Genomic DNA, 21,118 nt, shown 5'->3' with positions numbered 1-21,118 from the left:
AATTACAAAGTTTCCAAACTTGGACTGCACACGAATTCAAGTATCTCAAAGTGCAAACTTCGAGATCGTGCCTATCAACTGCTTTATTACTGCCGAAGTGACTAACGCTTTTAATGTAATAATACAACTTAACTGTTTTTAACTGTTACAGAATGGGAAAAGCATTATAAAACAATGTCATTTTTTAAAGCAAGGCTCATGAAGTAACAAATTGTAACAAATCTCACTTAAAAGAAAAAGCTAAAAAATTATTATTATTATTATTAAAAAATAGATCTCTGGTTTTTGAAAGGTAATTTAATGTAATTTAATGACTAGTCATTTTATTACTATAATTGCATTTAGGTATCGATATGTCATTTACAGATACAATCGATAAAAACATGTTCCTCTTCTTTCTGGAAACTCTTTTTGCTTCGTAGATCTTAAATTCTCCAGAGATATGATTCTCAATCTTCCAGGAAGAACCAGGGCCTCTCTTATCTCCTTTCGCGAGTGGGCCTATGGTCCCGCTTTCGGCGCCGAAGTGCCGTTTCGTTCATTGTCGTCCGTGTGCACTATGCGCACCCGGGGTGCACCCGTGGAGATACAAATGACGATGATACCCTCGGGTTCGGGCTACCGGATCCGCGCTTTATCTACAAGTGCGATCGTCGGCGGATACGACGAGTGTCTCTTTTCGGAAAAGGGGAAGTCTCGGCAATTCCGGGACTCCCACGCGAAAAAAAAGCGGAGGCGGCGTAACGTTTTTATTAGGGCAATTCACTGTAACCCACAAGTGGTAGCTACAACAGGTCGGTCCCCTTCGCTCGCGGCTTCTTCCTCGAACTTCTTGCTAGCGGCATGCGAGCTGGCTTTTCAGTTTGGCTTCTTTAACTTCTAAACTGTTCTTAAACGATTAGGTCTTTTAATACCAATTACAAGAAGATTCTTTAGCTTTCACTATTTTACCTTTTAAAAAATAATTAAATATTTGATCGTTTTTCATTTAAAACGTTATAAACTTATGAAATAATAATTCAACAATTTGTACACGAAACAAAGATAAATGCTAAAGTTTCTAAGAAAAAAAAAAAATTTAACTAAATACACATTTCAAAATAATTTTGTTCAACAATCAAAATAATTACGTAGGAAATTCAAATATGCTAAGCAATTAATGGTGTAAAAAGTTTTAACATCTTAGCAACTAATTGGAGTGTTTTACATAATTATTTTAATGTTTCGACAAAATTACTTTCCAATCTCTGAATCTAACTTATTCTTTTAGAAACTTCAGTAAAACCGCCCATTTTGTGTAAAAATATTAAGTTAATTTTTTTCTTTTTCTGTTTGGGAACATCGTTCTAATCACATTGACACGCTCTGCGTAAAAACACGAAAAGTTAATAATAAGCGTGCGGCAATCGTCATGTTCTGAAACCACACTTGTTAGCTGACTTAGCTTTAAGTGTAGGCTCGCAGCTCTGGGAAACGCTGTAGCATTGCGTATACAGCGCGACCAGCGTGAGATGTCCTCAGGATAAACAGGCAGGCTTTGTTCTACGCTTATGAATAAAACATTCGATAACGTATCTTGGAACCATACCGCACGTATACACAGACACATGTATCGTACGTATCGCCGCGAGAATCCAGCTCGTACTGTGACTCTTAGCCCTTTTCCATCCTCTCGTGACATTCTGCTTGTGTCTCATGCGTCTTTTTGTCGCTTTGTCTCTCCTCTTTCCCTCTTGAAACAAGGTCTCGTCGCTATGAACACGATCGGCCTGTGAGAAAGTGTCGAAACAACGAACGAACGCGCACAGCTACAGAATAAAATGCCTCGTTCACGATATTTATTACTTTTGTAATATATGTGAATAAATATGTTGCTATAATTCGATAAGTATAATTCGTATAGAAACATTAATTAACATCGGTTATTATATGAAATAATTATAACACATTTTAAAACTTTATTATATTATATGAAATATGTATATAATTTTAAATATATACATATATATAAAATTATCTTAAAACTATTTTTTATTAAAAAAATATATATATATTACGACATAATTCACATAAAAAAAACGGTGTGTAAAAAAATACATTTCTGACATACTAGACTCACTGAAGGAAAAGTCGGAATAATAACGCATCGCGAGCTCTGAACTCTTATGTTTCAAACAAAGCGCATTAAAGTAATAATTATTACACGGTGAGACGGAGGCTGCAACTACGAGATAGAATTTCGGGAACACGACTCTTGCGCGCTCGAGGGGAAACGACTCCGGAGAAAATTCAAGACATAGTCGGAGTCGGTAGTTACTCGCGAGGAGCCGGGTAGAAACGGTTGTGCGTCGAGGAGGATAAGCGGTACGAGAAGGGCAGAAACTTCTCGCGGAAGAAAGCGCGCGCGTGTCTCAATGTCTCCCCGAAGGCGCGCCTCCGCCTTCAATTTGTGCCTTCATTCGCACAAAGCTCGCTCATAAAAGAGAAGTTAAAACTATGCCGTCGTTCTTATTACTGCCTCAAGCCAAGCCCCACGAGTGCTCTCCTCGTCCCGTCTCGTCCTGCTTCGCTACTTTTCACCCTGACCTAGCCATCACCCCCTTAGCCATCTCGGTGTCTACCATCGCTTTCTCCCTCGGCGTAATGGAGCAAATATTTTCTTTCTGCTTACTTTCAGTACGCCCGGTCTGATTAAATAATTTATAATCCAGCGGAATGTCATTCCGGGCTCGGGAAGGGGATGAGGAGAAAAGACTCCGGTCCGGTTTATCCTCGGTATCGCGAAGTGGTCGGTTAACCTCCGACAGCTACCGAAATTCGTAACGTTATATCGCACAGCTGAGGTCCGGCGCACGGGACTAATTATATCTTGCTCTAGCCGGTAATCGGAGGATTGATCGGCAGCGGCACGTCGACAATTCCCATGATCTACCGAATATTATTGTGGAAATTAACGATCATGTTTTCTCTCTCGCTCTCTCTCCCTCTCTCTCTCTCTCTCTCTTTCTCTTTCTCTCTTCCTCTCTCCCCCGCTCTTGCTGATCATCCTGCGCTCCCGCGCTTGCTGACGGACGAGGGATAACAACGCCACGGCATTGTTTGCGTTGCGATTAATTTAGTTCGCCGCGATCTGTAATTATGCGCGTGATTGCTCGCAACATCGCATCGGTCGGCCTATCGGAACATGCAGCATGTTGCGGCATGGGCCGGGATGTACGATAATTCGCGGTACATTTTTGATCGATGATGTATACATTAGAACGACGAAACATCGGGTAGGATGTATACAGAATTCTGTGTTAACTAGAGAGAGAGAGAGAGAGAGAGAGAGAGAGAGAGAGAGAGAGAGAGAGAGAGAGAGAGATCGTATTCATTTACATTTCACGAAGCATGATATACAAAGAAATATCGAAAAATTTGCTAAGACAGACACATCTTGAAATATCGACGGAAATGTTGAATATGTTAACTCTACAGAAAGAATGGTATTGCTAAAATATCTATAAATTTATAGTTAGATGCAGATCTAAAAATAATTTTAGTTAAGACCATTCAAATTATTATGTAAAACGCTTAAACATTGTAAAAATATTGCAAAAATTTTAATACTCTGGTAACAAGTTTAAACATCCCACATAATTATTTGTTGGATAGTCCAAATAAAATTTATTTTCAGATTTAGATAAATTTTCAGATATTTCAGCAAAATCCTTCTTCCGTATATTTATTATAGAAATACGAATGTATATTTATTTATAATATATTTATAGCTAAATTTGAAAATAATTTTGTTAGACCACCAAAATAACTATTTAGAAAATTCAAGCGTAATGAACAATGTTGCAAAGCAAATGTTGATATTCTAGTAATCAGCTTGAGTTTTATACGATTCATTTAATAGCTTAACAAAATTATTTACAGAAATAAATTTTTAAATTTCAGCAAAACCGTTCTTTCCGTATACGTAAACACGCATTGCGTTTCTCATACTACTTAAAAAAAAAAAAAGGTAACATGTTTTTTTCACGCTATGTATTGCAACGATCCAGATTACTTCCATATAATTTTGCGTTACGATAAAGAATAAGCGATATTATATGTATACGGTCCACGTATATACGATATACAACGTAGAATGGAAAACCGCACGACATATTTTAATCCAAACTTCCGTAAAGTTCGCGTCGCACTCTCTCCAAGAGAAGAGAGGGTCTTTTCCCCCCTTAATTTTTACTTTCGAGTACGTCGCCGCGAGATATCTGACATATTTGAATTGCGGCAGTTAAGAATGTGCCCTTCGAAATACTCGGGGTTTTCGCGGTTGCTTTGAACCCACTGCGTACCCGTCTGTCCTTCCGCGTTTCGATGCTCACGGAATTCTGTTAATGTAATTTCGACCATTTTGACAATGCTCGTTGAATGGTTGCTGTGTAAATGTTTCCGCCCGTCATTCCTTAAATGACAACGAAATAATAAGTTATAAAAGCGATCTCGAATGAAAGAGGAAGAGAGAAATAATATTAAATTATTTCTGTGATACTTACATTTATTGTTATTAGTCTGTATATTATATGTATATATGAATATAAAATAAATAAAAATGTATGATTACACAAAGTATAGAATGACAGAAGCAAGAGTTGTTGATTTTAAACGAGATACACGTCCGCAAAGTTATTGTATAAATTTAGCACAATGTACGTGGCTTCCTTCAAAGCAACGAGGCTAATTACTGTACAGTGAAAGCTTTATAGTGAACACGAACGCGAGTTTATATCGCGGCGTAACAATGCCGATAAGTGTGATTTATTTCTAGCGCAAACCAGATCGGACGCACGTAATTCCTACGTTACTATAAAAATTAGTTGGCAAGTCTCGATGTCCCTCACAGGCTGCACGCAGCCTCGCGTTATTTATTGCCCCGTTACGATGAATCTGTCATGCGTAATGTATCGCAGGTACACATCATTGCGGCATCGTATCAACAATGGGGTGCACTCGATGCTACACAAAAGAGTTTCACCGTGTTTTCACGAAACATGCACGTACCACACGCGTGTGTCAGAGGAAACGTGGAAACTGTTTTATCGATTTATTCTTCTTTTTATGGAAATATGTAGCTCTGTCGCGCGTACAAATTACGCTTTCTGACGTAAACAGCCGTTCATTTAATTCGCGTGACATATACTGATTCAATTTTTCTGCTATATTCATCTTCAATCTATTCGTTACTGTGCTCAAAGTCTTTGATAATTATAATTAATTACCCATTATATGTATAAAAAATAAAAATTTATTCTAATTAATATTTAATTAGTGCTTATTCCATGAAAAAAAAAAAGAAAAAATCTTTAACTCGGGAATAGTCATCTGGAATGTTTTTACTCCAGCGGCAAAAAAAATGTGGAAAAAGATGTTATTTAAATATTTTTATATATTTTCTTTTGTTTTTAATAACTTTTTTCTTCGTTCTTTAATAACTATTTTTTATAAATCTTTAAATAGGCAAAACCATCAAACCCATAATAAAAAAGCGTTTTGATAATTAATATCAGTATTTTTAGAAATATTGTCATAATAAATTACTTAACGTACCTACTTATTTCCGTTTATAATATTTGTTTGGTTTCTACTTTTTTAGAAAATTATGAGTAAATCTGTATCCGTAATGTTCTCAAATACTAATAAATCAAAAAACAATAATTTACATTTTATTACTAAATATGTACACGCTGTTAATTTCCTATTCCCTGAAATTAATGAAAAATACGAAAACTAAAAAATATTTTGTTATGAAGATATTAATTATCGAGAATCTAGGATTCTCTAATTTCATACTTGCTTCCGTTCAAATTCCGGAATCGCCGAATTTGTGGTTACTAAAATCAACAGGAAGCGCGTCGCACCGGATGTGCGCGCGATGTACACGATATAACGGATCGTTTTCATTATCTCCTCTACCCGCGACCCTTTTGCCCAAAAGATGGAATCGCATCGATCAAACGTAGTTCATAGTGTGACTGCGACACGTCGTACTGACAAAGAATGATCGCATTTCATCTCAGAGAGACCACGTGTTAGTACGATTGCGCGACCGCACACCTGGTTCTCAAACTTTCCCCGCCAGATTGTCTCGTTTCTTGAGACATATTTGACCGTTAATCTTTTGATGTCCACAGATGATATTTGTAATATAAAGTGTTACGCCACGCATTAAATTATCTGTATGTAAACCGTGCTGTAAATCATCGTGAGATTGTATCAATTATCTATTACGCATGAAGATGATGATTAATTTATATTTATTTGTTTGTCCCGTTCAAACATTCGCAATTCTTCAAAACTGGATTATTTGCAACATATATTGTTATATATTTATATAATTTATATTAAAGTATTATATTTTATATTGTGAAGTCATTTTTGTACTTTTAGATTTGCAGTGCACTCAAAAGATTAATATAATTTAATATATTAATTTTTATATAGTATAAAAATGTACAAGAAATTTTTTTACGTGCTGCGTAATAATTTGTAAATGTATTGTTTGTATGCCGTAGCGCATCTTATGTTCTGGAAATTTTAGGAAGCTTTAATGAAGGAACAGGTCTTTTCACCTCGTGACATCTTAAAATAGCATATAGTGTTCCATGAGATAACATTTGTTTCGCGCATAGATATCAGGAAAGGGTTAATTTACCACACCGTTCTGAATCAACAGTCCCGGACAATTGAGTCTCTGTTTGGTCTGGTTTAGTCTTACGGCCGCTAATACCGCATGTTAAGAAATCGATGAACTTTCGGCGCCGCGCTTCGCTTTCGAGCGGTCCAGAAATCCACGGAAAACGCGTGTGGTTCGCGTACGCCATGTATGTGTTTGCACCCCGGATTTCTCTCTCTCTCTCTCTCTCTCTCTCTCTCTCTCTGACAAACGTGGCAAGTCTTCTTCCCATCTTGTTTCCTTCAACCCTCGTCCCGCGGCATCGGCCTTTCTCTCTTAGCTTTATATAATTGCGGGCTTTCATATTTGATGCTGCAGCGCCGAGAGCCCGTGAGCGGGGCGTAGTTAGCTGCAGCTAGTTTGCGCTGGCTTACACACACGGTGCTGTTTCTAGCATTTCGAAGTAGCGCGAGCTCGGGCCAGGTATGCGGGCCACCTGCAAACAACGGCCCCTTGTTTGAAGACAGGATTTGCCGCGGCGTTATTCTCGGATTTGCGGAGAGTAGCGGGATGCTCGGCGCCGCCCGTTGCACCGCGACTAAATTTTTAAACGCGAGCCTTCCGCGTAAAGAGCGATGAATAAAAGCGTAAGCAATCTTGTCATTTCTAAGTCACGTTGTTCCGAATTGTCAAATTACCTGTATTAGACTTTGTTACATTTCTAACTTGTGTACTTGTTTCTACTCGGCTTGTATTTTAAAGCGTTCACCCCATCGCGCTGCTCACCGTGTAAAAATTGATAATTAAAAAATTATCTTTTTCTGATTTAAATATGCAAAGATCGCTGGAGATTTCTAGTTGGTTTCGTTTAAGAAATCCACGTGTCCTACCAGGAAGTTCCTCGCAGAAAGCAACCGTAGATCAATAACTTGTATGTTTGTTCTCACGTACCGAAATTTGCGCTGCCAAATATTTGCGCGTCTATAATATGAAGCTGTAGAGATAAGAGAAGCTATATATTTGTTATTGTCAGTCCCGTCGTCTTTCAATCATGTCTCTAGTCGATAATTAAAAATCCACTACCTTTTTCAATCTTTTTCATAATTAAACTTTAAATAATCTATAATTCGTATCGAATTATAAATATTCCAGGATAAGAATTCTACGTTGAAAAAAAAACAAATTTTATAGTATTAAAACATCTAACATTTTATATAGATACAGATATGTAAATACATTTAAAAATAATTTTGTTGGACTATCAAAAATAGGAAATTCAAACACGATAAGCAATGCTGTAAAAAATTTTGACATTCTATTATAATATTCAGTTTGAGCAATCTTCATAAATATTTTAATAAAGCTAATAAAATTTATTTTCAGATCTGTATCCAGCTAAATTTTTAAATACTTAAATAAAACAATTCTTTTTAGGTATTCATAATTTTATGCAATATAAGAACATTTAAAAAATCAAAATACATATGTATACGAAATATGTATTAAAATACGCGACATTAAAATTGCTGTATACTATCTATACAATTCTATCTTAAATTCTGACACGAATTGTAAGTGGTCTGAAGTAGAATTTTTAATTTTATAATCCTTTTGTGTGCCGCTTTTGTACATATCGCTCCAATTCAGAAATGTTGACGTAATAAAGGCCAGCAGGAACAAGAAAACTTTTTTTCGAGCGTTTTCAACGAGTTTTAAGCGACCGTGCAACGTACAAGTACTCCGTTACTAGATATGTATCCGCCGTGCTTTACGGGCGTATGAGTGCGAAAGTACTTGTTATATTCAAATCCGGTCACTTGGCAAGTCCGTGATTGCACATCGGTGAGTATTCCAATATCACTTCGCGGAAAGATAAATATATATTACGATTTTATTACCGTACGCAAACACACAATCCTGACCTTCCTGAGAATTCTCAGCAACACTTGTTTTACGGTGATAGTGCGGGGAAAAATTGTTCAAAATGGCCCCATTTCTATGATTCTGCGATCAAAGAGGAGCACGTGAACGAATACTACATCGGACGCATTTCAGTTACTGAATAATGCAGCAGATATAGTGATGCGCATTGATTAAGTGACATGAAGTAGTATAATCGGAACCCGGCTATTTGAGATATGAAAGAGAATTAATCAATTTGAATTACGAGAGGAAGAGAGGGGGGGAGAGTTCCTTGTATACATATAATTTTCGTAATAAATGCTATACTTAAACTTATGATCATTTTATATCGCTTTTTTCTATAATTTTGTGTTGATTATATGATAACTGAAATATGTACATTTAATTTCTGTTTTAGTTACAAATGCCGAGTCATCGCTATTTTATACAAGTTGCTCAATAAATTCGTTGTAGAGTAATAACACTACTTTAACAAACATATCTTTGAGGATGCACGTAACAAGAATATCGTTCGATATTATCCGATAGAAAAGACGGCAGGTAAAGGCTGGTGGGTAGTCTTCTTCATAGACGCCCTCGAGGCGTAATATGACATTTAATTAAGAAACTTGGTCGAGCACAAACGCGCGAGCGCGCACAGCGAATGATATTTGAGGTAATTAAAAATGTATCCGTCGCGGTTCTTTGAGACAAGCCGTTTTCATTGCCGCACAAAGAAGCCTCCCGGGGCTAATCTCCATCTCTCTACCTTCTCCATCCACACCGGGCCCTCTGAATCCTCCCTCCCTCTCTCCCATCCTCCTTCGCTAGCTCGTGCAAAATCCTCTTCGTCGTCCACATTTCTCTCCCTCTTTCTCTCCCTCTCTCTCTCTCTCTCCAGAATCCTCCTCGAAATTGCCGCGAGGGTACTCGGCACAGAGAGCGAGGGGAAAGGATATCCCGGGCACGTCGGGGAACGTGGAAATTCTTTTAATCGTTTGATAATCTTGTTTAAACCTGTCGCCCCGCTCGCGCGCCCAACCCCCGATCCCCCATCCATCTCACCCCCTCCCTACGTTCCAGGCCCTGCGGCCTGTTGGCTCACTTTGTTTGCACGGATTATGAACAGTCTCGAGAAAGGCGGTGAGGCCAGCGCGCGGAATGAGAGGCCGAACGCGGGAGAGACGAAAAGGCCTTTTGCTTCTCTGTCTCTTTCTTGCAAGGCATCATCCAGGAGATTCCAGCTCCTGCAAAATTAAGCGATCCTATCCACCCCCTCCCTCCGCGCCTCTCGAGCCTGTCGGATGCCTTCGCGAGCGCACCTGCCCGGACGTAACTTTATCTGGGCGCACCTACGCCCGACGAAATCCGAAGCACGGTTCGTGAGGGTCAACAGTAGTCGTCAGTAGGGCAAAGCAAAACAGTAATCGGACATGAAGACAAAAGCGTTGTATCCTATTCGACAAAGCGTGCGATTGCACTGGACAACTGAATCGATTTGATCAGCTTTGTATTTAATCTGATTTTTATTCATGCACGGTATTAAAGAAATCAATTTCACGTTTAATCAGTGTTGAGAAAGCGGTGACTGCAAATACAATGCCTGTTTCTACCAATGTAAATTAATTTTTCGATTCAACTTTCTCTCTATTTTTTCTAATTTTTAAAAATAGGAAAGGATGAATTAATTGAACCAAGATTAAAATTAAACTATATTTGTAGAAACTAGCATTAAGTCTACTTCTATCGCTGCAGTAAATTAATTTTAATCTTGGTTCAATTTACTTTTTATTAACTTCCTTTTTATTCTTAAAATTACACTGAAAAAAATTTGCTAAATTTTAATACATATTTGTTAGAATAGTATTAAGTAAACATTTATTAAAATTTAGTCTATTTTTTAGTGGAGAAGAAGATAAAAAGCTAAACTAGTGAAACGAAGAAAGGGACATGAGACGTTAAATAAGCACGTACATATTTCTGCAATCTCAAGGAGAGCCTCGAAAAAAGGACTTGAGGAGCAGAAGTCTCGGCACCGGGAAGGATTGCTAGCTCTTTCCAGGAAATGTAGGGCAAATGTCACACATTATCAAGGGGACAAACGACGCAAACTGCAACAACTAGGACGTGTCGCGCCCATCACGCTGGTATCTATTCATCTAGTACCATGGACGAGGAATTTCGCGTCTCCTCGGCTTGGAACTCGAGTCCTCGAGTCTACTATTCGGGGCAGGGACACTCGCGCGTGTCGCCGATGTTCGATGGTAGATAGAGAGATGACACCGTCTTCCGTGGAAGCGGGAATGACACGCCGCGCGCTGAGCCGAGCATAAATACGCGCGACGCACGCACGCACGTACACGAGCACCACGCTCATTTGCATATCATCGACGGACGCAGCCTCGACATGAATATTTACCGGTCGTTTATGCAGCCCCGCTTGCGGTTCCACCAGCGCGAGAGTCGTCTGCAACGATCGCATTACGTAGCCTGCCGTAAATCGATAACACGCTCGATAAGCAACGTACATTTATGTCATCTCTCGGCATTGCGCCTTTATTACGACGTAAACCTGCGCAAACTTTTAACAGGTTGATTGCCTCGTCGTGGTCGCGCGAGTATATTTGTCGAGATATATATGAAACATCTCTACGTACGTTATAGGGATATACGAATGGTTGACTTGACCTTCCGCTGGCCAAGTTGAACTTTAAAGGCACAGTCAATATTTTCATGATAAGTTCTGACAGATAAATTAAAATCTGTAAAAAGTATGTAAAATATTATACAATTCGATTTCTATGATAGATATGTATTAAGTATGCAATACCCCAAAAATTTTATATTTTTGTAGTCATATTATAAAATACAGTAAAAATAATGAACTTTAAGATTTTTTGGCAATAGAGGTATATACCTTCTATTTTTCTCTTCTAGATAAAGTTTTTAAGATATCTATGCGTGAGATACTATAGCCATCTATTTATTTAAAAATTAAAACTGTACGTAAGAATTTTTTCTGATTATATATAGTAATTTTTTTAAATTTATACAGTCCGAAACAATACGAATATTGTTTAAATGCACAAATCTGCATTTAAACTCAAAAACCCAGATTGCTGGCGGAAAGTGCAAAATTCCATTAGCTAAGGGAAGATTAAGAATAAAAAAAATGTATCCAGCGTTTATAATTTCAACTCAACTGTAAACTAGCAGTAGTATTATCGTTCTTTTGTCTCTCTGATTTATGTCTATTTATAATTTATCTTTTCCTTCACGTTCAATAAAACAATTGTCATTATTGTTATTACTATGTTGTTATTTAATATTAATCTGTCACTAATTTATTGTATACATTTGACAAGACAAGTTATACTCATATACATTCTTGCATGTTCCCACGCTACGAACCGATATGTATCGCCACCGAGTGATCGATGCAGGATTGTCGTGTCGAGTCGCCCGGCAATAATCCCGATGACGCTACGACGGATCGACGAATGGCATGCGAATGAGTTGGACAAGAAGTAAAATTACGCGGGAAGAGTGAGAAAGAAGGAGACAAAGAGAGAAAAGAGAGAGAGAGAGAGAGGGAAAAGAGAGAATCGAGTCCCCACACATCGTGGCAACTAATTTAATAAAACCGTGACTCGTTCGCGTTGCACGGGTCGGTAGCCGCAGCAGGCAAATGTCGGGAGGAGCGGAGGGAAAAGGAAAGGCGAGAGAAGGGAAAAGGGAGGATTGGAACGCGCGAGGGGAGAATTTTTCATATGCTTACTTGCACAGAAATAATGAGCTTGTCCATAAATAAAGAATAGAAGCCGCTCGCGGCGAATGGGTAATGAAGTCTCTCGTGGATAATTGTTATCGTTGGAAAACGTTGTTGCCAGCCTCGCGTTTTCCACGACGGAGCAGCAATGCCGGGAAAATAAAGCAGCACGACGCCGCTCGACGCTGCCTCAGCGCGGCGCTCCTCTTCTTTCTCTCTTTTCCTATTTCTCTTTATCTCTCACTCTCCTTTCGTTCTTCCGGAATTTTGCGAGCGGCCTGAAGAAAAGAAAAATTAATATCGCATTACGGGGTAATGTAAATATATATTTTATATTTATGTGTGTATGTATATATGATTTATATTTTATTTATTATATTTTGTTTGAGTGTATTTTTATTTTTATTATAATATATCGTAGACTTGGGTTTCAAGATAACATTCTGCTGATGCCTTAATTTTTAAGGATACATCTTTCCTTACTTTTTATTTTATACAGTCTATATTTTCTTATCATTTTCATTTTCATAAAAATTATTGTTATTATTATTATTATTATTAAATGCTGTGTTATCGTGTTGCACAGTGCATTAAAATACGCTTCCTCTTTATTCGGCGATTTATTATAATTTTTGTCATTAACAAATACGAATATAATTTCCTTATTTTTCACTAGTCCTGCTATTCTGTAAAGGTTGCATCAAGCCGTTCTGACCAAGTCACAAAATCAATCAATGTTATAACAAATACACTGTGAATCTCGATGTCAAGTATTATCGCTCAATTTTTCCATGTATTCTGTAATCGTCAGAAATTCAACACGGTAAACGCGGCCTGTTTTAGGTACGATTCCGCCACTTTGAACCGACAACTTCCGCGACAGACAAATAATTTTGTTTTCTCTCTAACGCACTGCTCGCAGAGCTCGCAAATGCTCTTTGGAGCTTTACGAGAGAACTCGTCGACTATCGACACACATATCCCGATGTGTATATAAGGGCGTGCAAGCGCGCGCGCACGAAGCTTTTTAATTAAACGTAACGCGGGGGTGGTGCAGCCTGCGCCTCCCTGTCTCTCTCTTTCTCTCTCTCTCTCTCTCTCTCTCTCTGTCTCCCTTTCTCTTCCTCTTTCTCCTGCTCTCTCCGCTCCAGGAGTTCAAAGTCGAGCCTCGGGAAGTCAATATCAAATACCTTCGAGCTAGACGGAGTGGCTCTGTGCGAGAGCGGTAAGCACATCGAGCACAGGCGGTAGCAACAGAGACAACCCTCTGATACGATCTAACAACGTGGATCTCTCGACTCTGGCTGACTGCTGTCTCTCTCACCCTGTATGTACAGGGTGTCCCGGAATAAACAAACAAAGATCTCGTAGTTTTAGGAATGTACAAATATCATATAATATTTTTAGTAGGTTTGTTTCTGTTCGAATCGAATTCAAATTTGCATTCGCGGTCTATCAAATCTGAGCCTATTAAAAAAGTATCAAAGTTCCTTCTTACATTGCCACTTGCTAATGATAAATATATTGTCATATATGTATTTTTCCATTTTATAGAAAATAAGTTTGGTATTTGTTTGGTAATTAAAAAGCAGAATTATGTAAATGCGTTTCAATGTTTTAGAATTAATGTAGTATCTTGATTCGACACCCTGTATCGCTTCTCTATTCCTCTCTCGCTCTCGTTCCTCCGTTTTGCTTCTGTCCGTTCGCGTTTCCTCCGCTTGTCCACCCACATCCGCGTTCTCTTCACTCCGCCGTGTTACGAGTTTCTGCACGTACGTGAAGCTTGACGCTTCTGCTAGAAGTCCTGTAAAGCGAGATTCTGTCTCCGTTTCTCGTGGTGTACACATAAATCGGACCCGTGGACCCTTTCGTGTCGCTATTTCAGCGACCTCCTGTCTACCCTATCGAAGAAGAGCAACGTGATAATGGTTACGACCGCGGAACACGATTTCCGCTTTCCGATGTGTTCGAGAGAACGTGAGATCCAACGGGACTTTTTCTTTCTTCGCTATCCGATGTCCAAACAAGAAAAGCGACAGAGAGAGAAAGGGAAAGAAAAAGAAAACGTCTGCATAAGATGAGAGAATGATTCGTCCCGATTTCAATTTTTTCCTATTTGGGCACTCGGACCTGTCCGATATAACGTTTATCTTATTTATCATAAGATATGATAGTTTATATGCAATATGAACTCTCAGCAGTTGCTTGATCATTATTAATTGATTCAGATTTTCCTCCTTTGTTAAATTCAATTTTTTTCAGCTAAATATTCGCTCGTCGCTTATTAATATGGAACGTGAACGTATAAAAATCTTTCGTCGATTATCTCGTCTCGCGTTGAATGTTTTCTCGCGATGAAGTCTATCTACTGCGAAGCACGTGCGTGAAGCCGTATGCCGATTGCGCGATTGCGTTTAACGGCAACGCGGAAATTGCTTCTCCTTACCTGACGGTCGCCGCCACATCGGGCGCACTCGTGGGATCAAACGTAATCACGGGCGCGTTCTCTCGCTCTCCTTACGTCGCATCCGATGATATATTTGGTCAGGTTCGCTTTCCTTTCTCATGCTTCTTCCTTCATACGGCTCTCCCGTAACATCGTTATTTTGGCACTACATCGGAAGTGCGTTGCCAACACATCGAAAGTCACGTGGACTAATTTATGAAGGTCTACAAGAAATTAATTCAATCGTTTATATCCTTACAAGTTATTATTTGAGCAATTCACCTATAATATTAATGTCCGTTTCATGGACGTTATAATTATGTATCTTTAGGTTTATAACATACCAACCGCTATCATGTAATCGACGTGACCGACACATACGGGGTGTTTCTCGCTTACGTTGTACGTACAGTCTGTGATTAAAAAATATTACGGAGATATGGTTGTACCTTTCTTTCTTTCTTTCTTCGTATGCTGAAGATAATTCAAACGTGAGCTGAAACGTTCATAATTATTAAGGGATTCTGAAGTTGTTTGTATTACCGATAAAAGTTCTTTACCACTTTTCTATTATATTTTTTTTGCTTTCTTTATAAAGAACAAAACATTCTTCTCTAAAATAAAAGAAATTACGCAAATAAATGTTGAAAGATGTAAAACTATATGAAAAATAAAAAAAAATTTGAAGTACAGTTTCCTATTATTATATTTAGGTTATTCCTTCACATGATATAAATGTATGTATGATTTTAAGTATATAATCAAACTAAAAGTATCTATCTACATATTTGAATAATATATAAGAATAGTATAAGACCTCTTGAGTTTATGATTTCGGAGATCACAAGAGAAATAGATAGAAAAATACGGTCTGAGTTTACATACGTACGAGGTTAGATATACAGATCATATTTTTCTATTTATTTCTCTTGTAAGCTTTAAAATTATAAACTAAAAGTCTTAAAATATTTTTATTATTCAAATGTGAATGGATACATTTTTAATTTGATTATATACTTAAAATAGTTAAAAAGTAGATATGCGTGTAAAATGCGCTTGATCGATCAAATAAACGGTTCTATTATTCAGTCGTCATTCGAACACACATCCCCTCAAACAGATAATTTTATTAATTGATTAATTCATGTATTGTTTATCATCACCTAATAATTCCCATTTTTCTTTATTGTTTTTTACGTTCCAACTTTTATTCATTTATAATACTGAATTTATATTATAATATTGTGTTACACAAAAATATGATGTGATTTATGGGTATATATAGATATATATGTATATGATTGTCGTCACTTATCACGTCGGAGAATGGATTAAAACATTCATCCAATTGACAAACTATGCGGCTAGAATCGATAATATATCTATCTATAACAGTTCAAAAGAATAGTCGGGTAATTTTGCTGTACTGTGTATGAGGCGGACAGTGCGGCCAATGGCGTTTTCTTGTCGGCAGCAACGAGCACTAGCAGAGACGCACGTCCGCTGCTGCTACAAAATGCACGCGCTTCCTCAGTATTTTTTTTCCTAATTAGAGCGTGGTTCGTTAGCGACCGCGCACATATTTCGTTAGCGGCTCGTGATTTCGCGAGTTAGCCGGGAAAACGCCGCTCTCGGGTATACCGCTGCCAGGTAATGCGCGATTATATGGTACACGCATTACTTTGACAATTATCCGTTAACCAGGATGCCACGTCACGCGGGCGGTAATTACGATTATGCCGCGACTTTGTTGCGATCTTGATGTAATCAATTACCATGCGAGAGAGTGCGGCACTCGCGCAAAGGCGAATCGCGTTGCGAAACGCATTAATTCGCGGGACCGAGACGGATTCTCTCCGTCATGCGGATTATTGGTCTGGATAGATCGTTAGCCCTCCGCGCGATTATAGTTATTTAGCAGCTTTGCGCGCTAGCACGGATTTGTAGTCATTAAAATCGGGTAAAGTTATCCGTTACATTTGTAATCGGAATTTTACGTCTTGCATGTATACTAATCTCTATAGTTAACACATAAATATATCGATGTGGAAGAAATGGTCTGTGCATTATTATATGTATGAATAACGTATGTAATAAAAATAAACTTGTTACATATAAAGAACATTTACATATTTTTGCTAAAATAACTAGAATTTAGCTAAATATCTATAAAGATAACGGAAAATAATTTTGTTGGACAATCAAAATAGTTAATGATAAGCAATGCTGAAAAAAGTTTTGATATTCTAAGTAAATCTATTTAAAAGTCAATATAATAATATAATTATTTTCATGGTTCAACTAAAACACGCGGGGTACATTTTCTTCAAGAAATTATACAATGCTCGCTCACGCAGAGGAGAAATTGACAGAACGTAAGCGTAAGAATCTCGCAGAATCTCGCGTCTTTTCGTCGTCCGTATCCTTGTAATTGGTGAGATCGATACGCATCACTCGAGAGATGCGAATGGCAACGCAGGACGCGATTCGAAAACGCGCGAGGGCAAGAAAGATAGCCGTTGACATGCGGCCAACGAGAAACCATCGCGTGCATCGGCGGTTTGCAGCGGGCATCTAACTCCGGAGACCACCTCGGTCTCGAAGGGCCATCGCCAGCGACGGGATCTGGTATCGTTCCGACACCTGGCACGACTCTCGATCGCGTCGCTAATTTGATGCTGATCCGAATCTCAGATGCTACGCGAAAGGTTAATGCTGCCGTGCGGGTGCGAAAGGCCATCTCGCAAGGGACAGTCTCGCCACGATCGTTAATAAGCAAGACGACGGTGGATACGGTTTTTCGTTCGAGATCGCATTATGCTCGAAATAAAGAAAATTAAATTCGGCCTCCGAATTTTTACTTCGATGAATTTATGTCTCTCGCAAATGCAAACACCGCTGTCCGGTGCATTGTTGTGCAAGGAGCAACAAAGGCGAAAGGACAAAAAGGAATCTAATCTGATGGCGCGTTGCGGATCCACCTAATGGGCAAGTCGTGTCGGGAACACGCACCACTTGACTTTCGTTGTCGCACGACGAGAGAAAGGCTTAAAGTCGTGTTCACCCTGTATTCGATGACGATATCACCTTGACGCAATCGCTATACGTAATGCAACGTGGACGCACGCGTGTATCTGAATGCGGAAGGGAAACAAGAGCGGAACGATTGCGGTGTGGAAAAATACCGATCTGCAAAATTGCACTTCGGCCTCTTCCTTTTATCACCAAGACTGCCGCGAAGCATTTCGCAATGGTTATTGAGATATCAGTATTCGTAAAATATAAATACATACAGCATGTGACATTTAATACTATTGCACGCGAGCGTAATGGAACATTTACAATACATATCAGTGGAAGTGATACGAATATGTGATAAAAAGTGAAATATATGCTTTGAGGGTAATTACTTTACAATCACTTTACGTTTGTATTTACGGTTTATCGTATAAAGTAAAAGGTCTACATGAAAAGAACAATTTTGTTAGAATATCTGAAAATTTAGCTAGAAAAGAAATATTTTAAAATAATTTTGTTGGATTATCAAAATAATTAGAATGCTCAAACGGTTGTTGCAATGTTAAAATTTTTTGCGGCATTTTTCATTGTGAGCGTCCTACGTAATTTTTAATAGTTCAATAAAATTATTTGCAGATCTGTATTTAACCAGATTTTAAAATACTTTAGCAAAATAATTCTTTGCGAACGTATATTGATTAACTTCTGGGAGGCGATCGTGTTAATAAGAGCTGGAGATAGGAAGTTCGCACGGTCATATTGTTACGGGTATCGCATCTGTGTGCCTTACATGCAGGGGTGCACGCTCCCCGCTGGCACGACAAAAGTGGAAACGAGCCGATAGGACGATACGAGGAAGAGAAAAGGACGAGCGAGCCCGAGTCTCGTGCTCTTACGACCCGATAAGAAAAGCTCCGCGAAGGTATCAAGCGACCGACGAAAGCGCGAGTGCGATAAGATTAAAATACGGCCGTGAGAGAGCACGGAGCGTCTTTTACCTCCACGTCTTTTACCTCGCCACCGCGATTCATCACCATGTCGCTAGTGTAAATCCAAATAATCGATCGCGGCACACGGATTTAATCTGCTTTCACATTTATCGTCTTCAAATTTGAATCGCAAACTTTTAAAGCGATTATAAATAAAAGTAATAAATAAATCTTCTTGATCTGTGACTCGTCTACATCTCGTATAAATCTTTACAATTAGTTTAGGAAGTTACATATAATTTATCTTATATACATATAGTTAGAAAATTGTTGAAAAAAAAAATTCAAGAAAATTCGTTACAAAGACAGTTCAAGTGTCGTGTATCTTAAAATGTTTACGTGAAATATTTACTTTATTTACTTGTGTTAGTATACCAACGGTCCTTCATATATGGTAATTTTTGAAATATTTACGTTAAATTTGCATGAATCTTCTTTGTGTAGACAATGCAAGCAATATGTGTAAATTATTGTAAATTAGATAATACAGAATGAAGTAATTAGATGTATGATTATTAATGTATCTGTAGATTTTAATATTGATAAATGAAAGTATATAAACGAGAAGTTTTGGTGTAGTTCGGTGTAATGTGACGAAGAACATAGACTTCGATAATTTCTAGATTACTTCGTTTATATCGTTTATATATCATATATTTTATACACGTGCATAGATGTAAAATATTAATTTTTCCTGTAAACAATAATTCTAGATATATTTGCTTACTTATTGTTTATCTTGTAACACAATCAATAAATAAGCAATACCAAAGAAATTCTTCAAAACACGTTCCGTCTAGTTTATCGCATTAAAAATGCGCCTAAAGAACTTACAATAAAATAACAGAAAGTGCAATTAAATGTAAAAACGCATATTACACGCTTGCACGAGCGTTATTTTTGTTACAATCTCTGGGAAAATCCGACGCTTGTTACTTTGTTGTTGCTGTTGTCGCGGATAGAACGTGTGCTCTTGTAACGTAATTCCACGAAAGTTCATTAAATTATCGAAAGAAAGAAAGAGAAGAGGAGAGACCAGGAGAGACACCGGGACGATGAAAATTTATTCGACAACTTATAAAACGTACAAGACACTTGCTCGCGCCGTTCACGGTATTAATGTATCTCTCGTGAAATCGGTGTCCTCGGAATCACGCGACACGCATTCTCGATGCTGTCGTAGTCGTTATTTTGTCTCTCTTTCTCTTTCCTTCCGACTTCTCGAGATCCTCGACCGGTTCAAAGACGCGTCTCGCAAACGATCGGGCGATCGTCGGCCGACGAGTGATCTTTGACGTGATCGAGCAGAGAAAAAGTTTAATTGCGTCCATGCTTGAAGACTTTATCGCCAACTTTCGATAATTCTCAGTTGGTGGAACTGAGATAATCTCCGATACAGTTTAGTATGCATCTAGACGAGCAATCGATGTGCACGTTCTTTTTTTTGTCCTTCCCCCTCTCTCTCTCTCTCTCTCTCTCATTCTCTCGTTTCATCCGCTTATTTTCCCGCGAGTAAATATGACTATCGAACGTCACGTTTTTCTCTTTTTCGGCCGCAATATAGGTATGATCGCGGATCGTGTATTTCTATTCCTACACTTCATGTCTGATTCGTTAGTAAAGTAACTCAGTGACAGCTTATTTTGACATTATTTGGTGATAACAGCGCAAATGAAGAATTGAATGCGCGCGTCGAGAAAAGCGTACTTCTTCCTGTTACAGAAAACTGTTACGGAAAAGTTAAATGATTTATTTTTATAGAAAATTAAATAATAAGAGTGCGTAAGCTCGTTAAAATATTTCCGAAACTGCAGATGTGTTCAATATCTGGTAATTACGTAATGCGTTACCGTGAAAAAAAAATGGAAAACCTCTTTTTAATATTTATATAAACTATTGACAGATCATTAACCCTATAAATTACTCGCATGGTTTTCTTAATGTGATTATTTGTGCTCACACATCTCAATGTTTCTGACACCTTAACATTATATCTGAATTTTCATGGTCCTCTTTAATAATTTATAATTAAAAAAAAATTCTTACTATAAAGAAAGAAAAAACAGAAACCGTACGAAGATGAAATTATGTTTAGTTCGAATTCGAGAGCCAAGAAGATTTGAGCTTTTTCAATTACAACATTTCAGAAACTGACATTCAATTATTTACAAGAATTAGTCGTAGATTTTTCTTTACTTGGACATATCCTTGCATTTCTCATGTATTTCTATAGAAGTCAAAGATCTTACAAAATACACACGTTTGGCGTAGGTATTCCTACAAGTGCGAGCTCATGAAATTAAATAAACTGAAGTCGAGTGTATTTCCTC

Source organism: Cyphomyrmex costatus, unplaced genomic scaffold, assembly GCF_001594065.2.
Source record: "Cyphomyrmex costatus isolate MS0001 unplaced genomic scaffold, Ccosl1.0 scaffold685, whole genome shotgun sequence".
Lineage (NCBI taxonomy): Eukaryota > Metazoa > Arthropoda > Insecta > Hymenoptera > Formicidae > Cyphomyrmex > Cyphomyrmex costatus.
Note: the sequence above shows the minus strand (reverse complement) of the source record.